At 37.3% G+C, this 13,139-nt stretch overlaps 1 long non-coding RNA gene across 1 annotated transcript; it reads left to right on the forward strand.

Moving 5' to 3' along the window:
* Positions 1-7,269: 7,269 nt before the first annotated feature.
* Positions 7,270-10,500, forward strand: LOC115979837. Its single transcript, XR_004089204.1, has 4 exons — positions 7,270-7,337; positions 7,446-7,484; positions 9,573-9,648; positions 10,439-10,500. It is a non-coding gene; the product is annotated as an uncharacterized LOC115979837 (long non-coding RNA).
* Positions 10,501-13,139: the final 2,639 nt, after the last annotated feature.

Raw genomic sequence — 13,139 nt, forward strand, 5'->3', positions numbered from 1 at the left:
TCTTGACTTTAACCCTTACTAATTGTGGGGTCTTCAAATGGTTTTCAAACTAAAGTTATTTTTGTTTTTATCCTCTAAAATCAAAACCATCAATCTAAACACGTCTTATTCTTGATGCATGTAAGATATAATGAGACATATGCCCCCAAGGCTATATAAGTATATTCTAAAATGATCAAAATATCCCCAAAACAACTAGAATGACCAAAATACTCTCAAAACATCTAAAATGACCCAAATACCCCCAAACCTCTAAAATAACCAAAATACTCTTGATATCTCTAAAATGACTAAAAATACCCTAAAACCTCTAAACTGACACCAAAAAAAAAAAAAACTCTCGAAATCTTTAAAATGACTGAAATACCCTGAAACCTTGAAATATCTAAAATGACCCAAATACCCTTGAAATATCTAAAATGACCAAAATTTACTAAATGAACAAAATACTCCTTAAACTCTTAAAAGGCCAAAATTTTCATTTTAGAGGTTTCAGTGGCATTTTTGTCACTTTAGAGGTTTTAGGGTATTTTGGATATTTTAGAAGTTTTGAGGTTATTTTAGTAAATTTTTAGGTTTAGGGGTATTCTAGTAGTTTTGTGTGCATTTTGGTCATTCTAGTTGTTTCCAAAGTATTTTGGTCATTTTGGAGGTTTCAGGAGTTTTTTTTTACATTCATAGTACATTTTAGTCATTTTTGTGGTTCCAAGGGTATTTTGGTCATTTTAGTGGTTTTGAGGTATTTAGAAGTTTCAATGTATTTTTGCTTATTTTAGAGGTTTTGGAGGTATTTTGATTATTTTTTATGTTTCAGGAGTATTTTGGTCCTTTTAAAGGTTTAGGAGTATTTTGGTCATTTTAGATTTTTGCGGTTATTTTGGTCATTTTAGAAGTTTCGAGAGTATTTTTGGTCATTTTAGAAATTTTGGTAGTATTTTGGTCATTTTAGTGATTTTGGGTTTTTTTGGTCATTTAAAAAAAATTGGGGGTATTGTGGTCATTTTGAAGGTTTTAGGGGTATTTTAGACATTCTCAGTACATTTTAGTCATTTTGGTTGTTCCAAATATATATATTTTTTTCATTTGAGTAGTTTCGGGGTATTTTAGAGGTTTCTTGGTTTTTTAAATTTTAAGTTATTTTCAAGAGTAAAATAAAATTTATTAGTTTGGACAATTTTGTCAATTTATAAATTATTGTATCTCCACCAAAAATTTTATTAGTAAAATATAAAACTATATTGTGACTAAACAAAATAGTTTGTCACAATATTGTGTGTAAGGACGCGATTCGTGGCGGACCGTAACAGTGTCAGGTTCGCACGTAAAAAGGCCCCTAACAATATCATTTGTAGAGCGTGGGTTTGGAAGGCTAGGCCTTGATTGACAGGCGGCGGGTTTTCGCGTTGTTCGTACGAGTTTAAGTTTTCCTTTACCCCTGGAGACTTTCTCCTGGAGGTGGGCTGGGAGGCTCTGGTTTTTGGCCATTTTTCCCACCCCTCTCTATAGATTACTTACTTTTCCTTTTATACTAGCTCGCGTCCACTGTCCTTTGTCCACGTGTAGGGTTAAACTTTCCAAGATTGATACTTGTCCCATCAGTCCATACTCAAAGTCGTTAGGGATGGTTGTAAAAGCCAAAGAATGCGGCTCTGTCAGGTTCAGAGCATTAAATGGCAGTAACAGCAGCTTTCCCTGGATATTTTTAGATCTTTCTTCCAAGTTTTAGTCCTATACCGTCTTTACCTCTCTTTCAGGGGGGGAACTTTGGGTCTGCCGAGGACTGAGCTGTCCTCGGTGGTATCCATAGGCTATTTTGTCGAGCTTGGGCCATAACCCTCCTCGGCTTGGGCCTTCGGATTCTCCCCGGGTAGATAGGCTTGGCCCATAAATCATTTGGGCCCCACAATAGCCCCTCAAAACCCGGCTGTCCAACCTCTTGGTTGGAAAGGGGGGTTTTGGTGATGCCGAACCTCTTCCTACGGCCCAATCAATTTGGCCCATTAATAATGCTGGCGGCTCTTCATCTGTCCAAGAAATGCGCCGGTCTATGAGACAGTTTTTGACTTCGCGCTTGATGCGCTCTTATCGTTTGGGTTTCCCAAAACGTGCTTTTAATGACCACTATTTACGAGACCACTTTAATTCGGCGGTTTGTTTTGGTGGGGTGGAGAAATGGAACCGGCATGTTGGTGTTGGCAGATTCCTTTGGAGATCTGAACCTATTAAATGTCTCCCGCTCCACCCTCTGTATAAGAAGGAAAGGAGGAGGTTATTGTTTTCGTAAAGAATTCCTTCTCATCCTTCTGAGATTTGAAATACTTGGCCTCCCCTAGGGTTCATTTTACCCACTGGTTCACAAACTAAATCGTGGTATTCTTTATCATAACAACGAGTGATGCGGAAGCCAGACCCCTCCCATAAACGCCATGTTCCAGTAAAGCTCATTATGGCTCGATCGGGACAGGGATGGCGAAGACTCAAAATCAACCTCATCCTTCTTTCAATCAAAATCCGAAGTAGGGACTCGTCACGTCAAACTTTTGGCATGACCGAGTCGAGGACACCCATCATCAGTACCAACCGCTCTCCTATGAGCATACCTAGTATGGCTCCAGTGTGTTGGGAGTCAGGATCGAGGCAGGGACTAAGTGTCTCTACTTCTTCCTCTCTTCCTTCACTGGTGCTATCCTCTGTCTCCCTTTCTTAGTCTTCCCAGCACCAGATCCATCCTGGTGCTTTCACTTCTCCCTCTTTTGCTCCTTTTTCTTTCTTTTCATCTCTTCTCTCTTCTTCTCCTCCTTCTTTACTCATGTCCTCCATCTTCTTCATTCATCTCCTCCATCTTCTTCATTGATTTCTTCCTTACTATTTCCTTCTCCTTCATTTTTTCCCAAAGAAGGTTCTTATCGTAATATGAGCAGTATTGAGGCAGAGATTGGAGAGACTTTGAAGACGAGTTTAAAAGACGCCTGACAGTTTACTTATCTGTACTACGGATGTAATTGTTGCTTAGGCAGTTCACATTTTGTATAGGCTCGTTTGAGCCCCTCTTTGTACGTTGTAATAATTTTTCGTATTAATAAAAATTGTTGTTATTTTATTTCGCATGTTTTGTCTCTATGCCTTTTTTTTTAAATTTACAAACGCTGCTCGGCACCATAATATAGCATCTAAATCAATGACGACTAAGACCAAAATACTTGATAATAAAAAGATGTCGCCATAACTTTAATAGAAATGCTTGGCACAATAAGGCCGACCAGTGAAAAGTAATACTTACCCCATGCTAGCCGAGGAGTAAAACGAAGGTTTGATGCCGTGTGAGGAATAACCCTTTGAAGATATATCACCCACCAAATGAACAGCCTTCTTATACGACTAAATGCTGGGGCGTTCCACCACCTTCCTTACAACTTTGTTAGTCTTAACCTTTTATGGTGTTTAAGCCGTGGATGAAGTGACCTGACATTTTTATCAAGTAACTCATCTTACGAAATTCAAACCCTTTCTTATCCAAGTATTTGGTTTCCCCATTGGCTTGGGTCCGAGGACCATACAAGGCCTTGGTTCTGTCCAAAACTTGTGATTTTTTCTTTTTTGTACTTGGTTTCCCCATAGGCTTGAGTCCGAGGACCATGCAAGACCTTGGTTCTGTCCCTGGGCCCATATGCTGAACGGGCCTGGGCCGCGAATTTACTGGGCCCACGAATTGAGAGGTATTTCCGTAGTCTTAGATCACGCGGTACTTTTTGGCGTTCCAGTGTTCGAGGTGCGCCTTCTCGAGACTCCTTTAACCTCAGGGTTGCAGACGACGTGGGAAATCGAGTCAGAGACGTTTTGTCTGTAGCGTTCCTTGGGACGCTGCGTGAATTAAATGCCACCGGTTTACTTCTGGGTATAAATGGGATAGAGGATCACTTCCCTTGCACATGACCTCTCCTGTTCCCTTCAGAACCATATTTCTTCCATATCCGCGATCTCTCTTTCTAGTGCCACTGCCTCAAAGCAAGATGTTTGAGGCGCAGATGGGGATGAAAGGTCTCCGCACGCTCCAAAGGCACCGAATCCTCAAGGTGATATGGTACGGACAAGGATGGCACAGATTCAAGCCAGTCCTCCGTCTTGACAGGAGGAAGATGGTATTCCTCTTTCTTTTAGTCAAAATCCGAAGCAGGTTCTGGTCACGCCAGATTTTTGGTAGGTCAGAAAAAGGAATTTCCGCGATCAGCGCCGTCTGCCCTGTGGCAGGCAAATTTTTGCGGGGGCTCCCCAACTTCCGACTCCCTGCACCCTTTCTGTAGATGGTGTTAGCCTGAGGTCAGGTTCCCTGCACCTTTTCTCCACCGGTGCAGGCCCCGAGTTGGGTTCTTTTGCTGCCTGAGTTATGGGCGTGCAAAGGCATTGAGGAGGAATAAGGTCTCGAGGCAGTAGCCAACTTCTCCTCTGTACTACCTCCTCGGCTTTATCTTCACTCTCTTGTATTTTTCGTTACATACGTAGTTAGCTTCAGTGTAGGCTTTGTTTCAGCTTTTCATTGTACACTGTACTGTTCCTTTGTCTTAATAAAATATGCGTCTATTTCTCTATACATATCTTTCTTCTCCGTAACAACTACTTTATGCATGAATATTAAATATAAGCTTGCCCTTAATGATACTCCGGGCAGAAAAAGGCTTTAACATAGATTCCTATTGGTTTAAACTCACAAGTATTATCAAGTATAACAATGGTAATCCTCAGTAAATTAAACTTTTAGAACTAACCGGGATAACTGCTGAGTGCTGCGCGATGCACGCTAGACCAATGTCCAAAACTTAGCTTTCCTCCTCCAAGTAGTTGGTTTCCCCATAGGCTTGAGTCCGTGGACCATACAATGCCCTGATTCTGTCCAAAACCTAGTTTTCCATCATCCAGGTAGTTGGTTTCCCCATAGGCTTGAGTCCGTGGACCATACAATGCCCTGGTTCTGTCCAAAACCTAGTTTTCCATCATCCAGGTAGTTGGTTTCCCCATTGGCTTGAGTCCCAGGACTTTACAATGCCCTGGTTCTGTCCAAAACCTAGTTTTCCATCATCCAAGTAGTTGGTTTCCCCATAGGCTTGAGTCCGTGGACCATACAATGCCCTGGTTCTGTCCAAAACCTAGTTTTCCATCATCCAAGTAGTTGGTTTCCCCATAGGCTTGAGTCCGAGGACTTTACAATGCCCTGGTTCTGTCCAAAACCTAGTTTCCTCATCCAGGTAGTTGGTTTCCCCATAGGCTTGAGTCCGTGGACCATACAATGCCCTGGTTCTGTCCAAAACCTAGTTTTCCATCATCCAGGTAGTTGGTTTCCCCATTGGCTTGAGTCCGAGGACTTTACAATGCCCTGGTTCTGTCCAAAACCTAGTTTTCCATCATCCAAGTAGTTGGTTTCCCCATAGGCTTGAGTCCGTGGACCATATAATGCCCTGGTTCTGTCCAAAACTAGTTTTCCATCATCCAGGTAGTTGGTTTCCCCATTGGCTTGAGTCCGAGGACTTTACAATGCCCTGGTTCTGTCCAAAACCTAGTTTTCCATCATCCAAGTAGTTGGTTTCCCCATAGGCTTGAGTCCGTGGACCATACAATGCCCTGGTTCTGTCCAAAACCTAGTTTTCCATCATCCAAGTAGTTGGTTTCCCCATAGGCTTGAGTCCGTGGACCATACAATGCCCTGGTTCTGTCCAAAACCTAGTTTTCCATCATCCAAGTAGTTGGTTTCCCCATAGGCTTGAGTCCGAGGACTTTACAATGCCCTGGTTCTGTCCAAAACCTAGTTTTCCATCATCCAGGTAGTTGGTTTCCCCATAGGCTTGAGTTCGAGGACTTTACAATGCCCTGGTTCTGTCCAAAACCTAGTTTTCCATCATCCAAGTAGTTGGTTTCCCCATAGGCTTGAGTCCGAGGACTTTACAATGCCCTGGTTCTGTCCAAAACCTAGTTTTCCTCATCCAGGTAGTTGGTTTCCCCATAGGCTTGAGTCCGTGGACCATACAATGCCCTGGTTCTGTCCAAAACCTAGTTTTCTCATCGTGTGGGATCTTGGCTTTAGGGGAGTTAGCTCCTCAACCAAGCCCCTAGAGTTTATCCATACGATTAACGCTATCAAGTGCCTAATTTGCTCTTTACGGGAGACCTTGGCTTTAAGGGAGTTAGCTCCTCAGCCAAGCCCCTAGTCAAGAAACGTAGCCCCTAGCAGAACTTTATACTAGAACTCTATAACCAACGGTTAGAAATAACGAAGAAACTCTATCGACCCACATCCTATACCAACACACAAGCCTTTCCCACAGACGACGCCAATTGTAAGGACGCGATTCGTGGCGGACCGTAACAGTGTCGGGTTCGCACGTAAAAAGGCCCCTAACAATATCATTTGTAGAGCGTGGGTTTGGAAGGCTAGGCCTTGATTGACAGGCGGCGGGTTTTCGCGTTGTTCGTACGAGTTTAAGTTTTCCTTCACCCCTGGAGACTTTCTCCTGGAGGTGGGCTGGGAGGCTCTGGTTTTTGGCCATTTTCCCACCCCTCTCTATAGATTACTTACTTTTCCTTTTATACTAGCTCGCGTCCACTGTCCTTCGTCCACGCGTAGGGTTAAACTTTCCAAGATTGATACTTGTCCCATCAGTCCATACTCAAAGTCGTTAGGGATGGTTGTAAAAGCCAAAGAATGCGGCTCTGTCAGGTTCAGAGCATTAAATGGCAGTAACAGCAGCTTTCCCTGGATATTTTTAGATCTTTCTTCCAAATTTCAGTCCTATACCGTCTTTACCTCTCTTTCAGGGGGGGAACTTTGGGTCTGCCGAGGACTGAGCTGTCCTCGGCGGTATCCATAGGCTATTTTGTCGAGCTTGGGCCATAACCCTCCTCGGCTTAGGCCTTCGGATTCTCCCCGGGTAGATAGGCCTGGCCCATAAATCATTTGGGCCCCACATTGTGTTTTAACGAAGGCAACCTAAGTCTCTCACAATAGATGGCCTATTGTGATAGTTCCTCAAAAAAAAAAAAAAAAAAAAAAAAAAAAAAAAAGATGGCCTATTGTGACAAGTTAATGTCACAAGATATAGTTTTTTTGTCACAATAACTCATGAAATGTAAATAAAAATAATAATAATAAAGTAACTGAATTAAAGTCCCATGAGCCATGATCTCCAACTCTTTCTCGGTCAGTACCCAATTACCCACTTATCACTCATCATCTCTCTCCATCCCTCTCACACACCCACTGAACCTATAGGCCTACTGCGAACCATCTCTTTAACACCTGCAGAACCTGTAGATCCACTACCGCTGACCATCTCTTAGCCACTTTCCAGGTATTGTCTCATTCTCTCTTCTCTCATTTGTGTTTTCGTTTTTTTTTCCTTCACTTCTTGTTCGTATTAGTGTTAGTAATGTTGGCTCGCTTTTCAATTTTTTTACAGATTTCATATTAAAGTTTGCTCCAATCAGTGGGACCTTAGGTATGACTTTTCTTTTTTTGTTTTATTTTTGTCATTAAATTAATAAATATATAATATAATAAATCAAAGATAGAGTTGGGATTTAGCTACCGTACTACATGCCTTAATTGCTAATGATTTTTTTCTTTTTTTTTTTTGGTAATTAATGCTTATGGTACTACGAATATGTGCTTCATTCCAACTTAAGCCTAGACAAGTCACTGAATCCTTCTGCTTATATATTTCATTGACTCTGAAAAAACAATTGCTTATATATTTGACAATTGCACCCCAAAAAAAAGAAAAAAAAGTTGTTTGACAGGGTCATTTAAAACGTGTTTGGGTCCTTTAAAATGTGTTTGTATTCATCATTGTGTGGAAATTTCAAGAAACTCCAGAATTTGATAACTATTTATAAAAAAAGGCACAATTTTTTGACTTAAGTTTCTGCCTTTGTACTATCTAAAACCCTTAATGTAAATGTTGGGGAAATTTTTTTAAATCCCCTTAATGTCTATGTGTGAAAATGAGTGACTATTAAGTAATAGCAATATTATGGAAACAAAAAAAATTCTAGCAAATACCACGTAAACACATCCACCAAAGAATACCAAATTTTACGTGAAATACCCTAGTGTGGAGGGAAAAATCACGGGACAACTCTGAAAAATATTCATTGTGAAATAGAAATTACAACTCTCAAGTTTGTGCTAAGCTCGAGTCTACAATAAATTGGATATATGACAAATAATCTCAAGGATAAATACAATCTCACCACAAAATCAATAGCCAAATCTTCCTTTGAATACTCCCACTCTCCCTAATTGTAGAACTCAAAAACTCCAAGAAAACTCTACCAATTTTTCTTCCTTATGTGTGTGTAGCTTGAGCAAAGAAAAATATCACATTTTTCTTTTTCACTCTCTCATATTCTCACTGTGTATCTCTATATTTCTCATTCAGACTGCACCTCAAATGGCTGAATATCTCTATGTGTTTCTTGCTTGCTCTGTGGAACTCACAATACTTCAGCTCTCTCTCTCTCAGTGTGTTTCTTCTCACACTCTGGCCAAGTGGCCTTTGTTTGCTTCAGCCAAAAACCAACGTGTCCCACCTCAAGTCATGTCTCATTTAATGAAGGCTGACTTTTCTACAAGCTTGCAAGACAAGCTCATTTAGAGCTTTGATAAGGTGTGGGCTGGACCCATGGTGCTATGATGCACCTAACAATAAATATATAGTTTGACTATTGGCAGGAAAAGCATTCCATAGCTGACCTGGGCAGTACTCTTCCAATTGTCTTTGTGTGCACTATTAAGGTAGTAATTGGATACATCCTCTTTTTATATTGATTCCCCTAATTAATTCACACTTACATGAGGATCTAAAATAGTGACATACTAATATTGCAGGGGATTATAAGCTCAAAATTTATACATTTTTTTTTTATTTTATGAAATTTATACATTATAAGAGCTTGGCATTGACATCTGCAACATTTTTCAGCTATAGCTAAATCTCATTCTTGCCGTTACCTTCATCTTGACTATCTCAATTTGGTATGATCATGTTTCTCTCAAAATTAATTTTATTAAAGAAATCATTTTCATGGTGTTAAAACTTTGTTACTACATGTGTATTAATTCTATAAAAGAAGTCATTTTTATGGTGTTACAACTTTGTTCCTAGATGTGTAAAATATAATCGAAAGTCTCAAATAAATTAATTAACTAGAGCATTGTATAGCAACTAGTATATAATTTTATTTTAATTTGTTTGAAATCCACGTATGCGTTGGGGTTGGGATACTCAGTAGTTATTATAAGTCCTTATGATGCTTGGCATTGGCTTATTTACCTTGACATTTTTTTTTTTTTTAATAATGGGTATGTCTGAATTGAAAATCTTGTGGTCCAAAAATTCCAAACTTCATCATTCATTTTCACTTCTCATTGCTTAGTCATTTGATCATTTATTTTTTTAATTTTTCTTTTAAAAAATATTATATTTTTAACTCACTGTTGGGTTCTTGGAGCTACCATAGAGTTCTCTATCCTTTATTTTGTCCCACTTTTTCATTTGATGCTTGGATTTGTATTCAACTCAAAGCTATTGCTGGTATTCCTATAAAGCGGGCTAGTTTACAAGAAGTAGCAACCTTGTGAAGAAAGTTGGGTTATACTTGGTAAGTAGTTCACTTCTATTACATCTATGAATTATCATTTAGCTTTTTAATAATCTTATTAGTTGTTTTAATTGTTACAACATGAAATATTAATGCATGTAAACTCTCTTGTTGATAATACTTGAATGATGGAAAATTCTCTAGAATAACTTACTAAATTCAATTGTTAGAGAACTTGTTTAACTCATTGACCCACTTCTTCTCAATTAAAAAAGTGTTTGTTGAAATTATGATAGGAACATAAAAATGGATAAAATAAAGTTGGATGCATGAACAAAATAAAGAAGATAATAGTGATGAGGTATATCAAGAAAGTGAATTTATTAGGGTTAATGTAATAATTCAACAAGAAAATGATGAAGACTCAACTCTGTTACGTAGAGATGATGTGACAGCAATAAATTTGGGGGCCTTAATAGTTGTTGATGATATATATGTACAACTTGATGAAAGTATGTTCATCAATGATAACTTGTCTAATGAGGAATGAGATACAAACTCCAACCATGAAGAAGAAATATATAGTGATGATGATGTTTTAAGCTCAAATTAGGAAAAAGATTTATCTAGCAATGATGAATCTATTGGAGATCTTTGGGATGAAGATTAAGTTGAGTTTTGATGCAAGTTAAGTTTTGTTAAATACATAAAGATTTCATATCTTCTCAACTATGGTATTTTTTGAAAAATAAAAATGTTAAAGTTTTATTTGGATATTAAAACTATTTTGTATGCATTTTTGTCATTTACTTTAGTTGACCTTTACATTTGTTTATTCTTTTTATTTCAGGTTAAAATGTCGCATGCCTTGGGCTACTGGTGATTTTGAGGGGAGATACATTTCATTGCAAGCTTGTTTGTATATCTTCTTGAAGAATTTGTTATTATTTGATTTGTATTTGAGATGGTAGATTTGAATTTAAATTATGTATATGATATTGAGCTTGGGTATTGTTTTTCCTTATTAGTAGTTATTGATTGAGCCATTGTTAAGCTTACATGAGTATTTGTGATTGAAGATTTGTGATGTGTGGGATTGTGGTTTATGATTTTTTATTATTTCTCATTAGGTACCCATGTAAATTTCAGAATGTAAATTTTAAAGAAAAAAAAATGTAAAATATTATTAGCGACGACATTGTCATCACTAATATTTTATCATATCATTAGTGATGACAAACAATATCATCGTTAATATGAAATTTTTAGTGATGACATGTTTGTGATCACTTATATATCGTTATCTGTGACGACAACAAGCGTTGTCGCTAGTAAAGATATATCAATGACCACAAACATGTCGTCATTAATAATAATCTATTAGCAACGACAAAAAAATTTGTCACTACTAATGAGATAGTAGTGACGACATTTCGTCTTGTGGTCTCGAGTTATTTATGACGACAACTGTCACTATTAGCGACAACTTTGTTGTCGTTAATAGTATTGTATTTGTGACGACATTATTATCGTCACTAAAAAACTTTTTTGTAACCAAATTCGTTTAACGAAAGTTAGCGACGACATTTTTCGTCGCCAATATAATTAGCGACGATATTTAAAGCATTAGTGATGACTATATGCCGTCGCTAAAGACCAAATTTCTTGTAGATCTTGTCCTTGCAACTTACTTCAATATTTACTTTTTCCACTGTTACTTTTCAGTGGAAGAGTTAGCTTGGGAGGGAGAAGAAGAAGATGAGACATATGGCGTTGTTTAAATAAAATATATGGTTTGGTTTTATTTATCTGTTTTTTTTTTTTTTTAATTGGTTCTAGTGAATATTGTTTGACAGTGTTCAGGTCGAACTCTTACGAGAATCAATAAGATTTCAGGAACCCAAAACACAAGATGGAAACTAGAAAGTGTAAACAAACATTGCATAACTATTATTAATAACGAAGACTTTGTTATGCTATTGGGTGATTCGATTGTTGAACTCAACGTGATAAAAAAAAGTCTTACCATTTACAAATAAAACCATCTGTAAGATACTATTCTCTAAAATAGAGCTCTTTCCTAATATACACACGCTAAATCTAGAAATATTCAATTAGTCAACACACGTGAAATCTTGTTGAGTTGCATTCCAACCTATATTTGTGTCCATTCCCACCAAGTCTTTTGGGTCCCTCCCTATTATTTTTATTTCCCCACGTGAAATCTTGTTGAGTTGCATTCTAACCTTCTGAATCTTCCCACCAAGTTTTTTGGGTCCCCCCATGAATCCCAAGTGGATAATATTTTATACTAAAAAAAAAAAAGATCCTTCTTTGTATTATCCTCCGGCTGCTACTTGGAGGAACTAGCTAGCCAACCATATTGGACTATAAAATATTGGCAAAATTAATATATTATTTCCTTTAAAAAAAAATAATTTAATATATTATTTCGGAATGAGTTCGGATTGTCACAAAGGAGGAAGAGATGTCAAAACAATAATGCATCTTTTCATAAAATACTGCAACCTTGAAATGTCTCTCTCACAAACATATATGAAAATATTCACAAATGAATTAGAAAATTTATTGTTTTAATTAATTTTTTTTAAAACTAGAGAAAATTTATGTCATTTGCACCTACAAGCTTTTCATTATTCACCAACTGAGGAAGAAAATCATTTAGCGAAAAGGGTCAAATATATGTGGTCAATACTGTCTTTTTCTTTTTTTTTTTTGGCTGGAAAAAATATCATAAAAAATTGAAGATAAATGCATTTAGAGGAATAATAATACTAAATTACTAACACGTCTCATTTTCAACTCTTCTTATGGTTGATGGAAACTTCATCCTACATTGATAAGATAGTACCATTGTCATCATTGTGAGCAACACTCCAGAAATTATTAACTCTGAATCTAAAAGTCTCAAGAATTAAAAAGGGAAAAAAAAAAAAAAATCCCTCAAGGCCTTTTCCATATCAATGGTACATACTAATATATACTGCATTATATCATCATATTGATTTAAAAAAAAAAAAAAAAGGAGTCAAAGAGACTGCAGAAAGAGAACTTGGAGAGGTATTTATATACTATTTTGGTATATAAAACAATGTCCTCAGGCTGCTTATCCAAATTGGACCAAGCATGTAACGAGTCAACAAATCAATATTAAATGTTTGCTGGAATGTGAATACAATCAGCCATCATAATGAACGGTTTGCAGAAAATATTCAAGAAAAAAGAAAAAAAAAAAAAACGGTATGCAGAAACTAGAGTTTTATTTATTTATTTATTTAAATCACGTATAGAAAATCTTCATTTAGAAGTTGGTCCATATGCAGAGTCCTTTGCCTTTTTTTATTTATTTATTTATTTTTTGTTTATATTTTCTTGGCAATACATCATAAAAAGTCTTGGTGTGCGCAACTAGTGGGCAGGCAAACAAGTAGAAAGATTATTTCAACAAGTGGGCAGTTCAGATTTCGTTCTTCAATTATATATGATGAAGAAGAAAGATCTCGATCGTGCAATACCTCTTGCATTTCCTT

Source organism: Quercus lobata, chromosome 3 (genome assembly GCF_001633185.2).
Source record: "Quercus lobata isolate SW786 chromosome 3, ValleyOak3.0 Primary Assembly, whole genome shotgun sequence".
Taxonomy (NCBI): domain Eukaryota; kingdom Viridiplantae; phylum Streptophyta; class Magnoliopsida; order Fagales; family Fagaceae; genus Quercus; species Quercus lobata.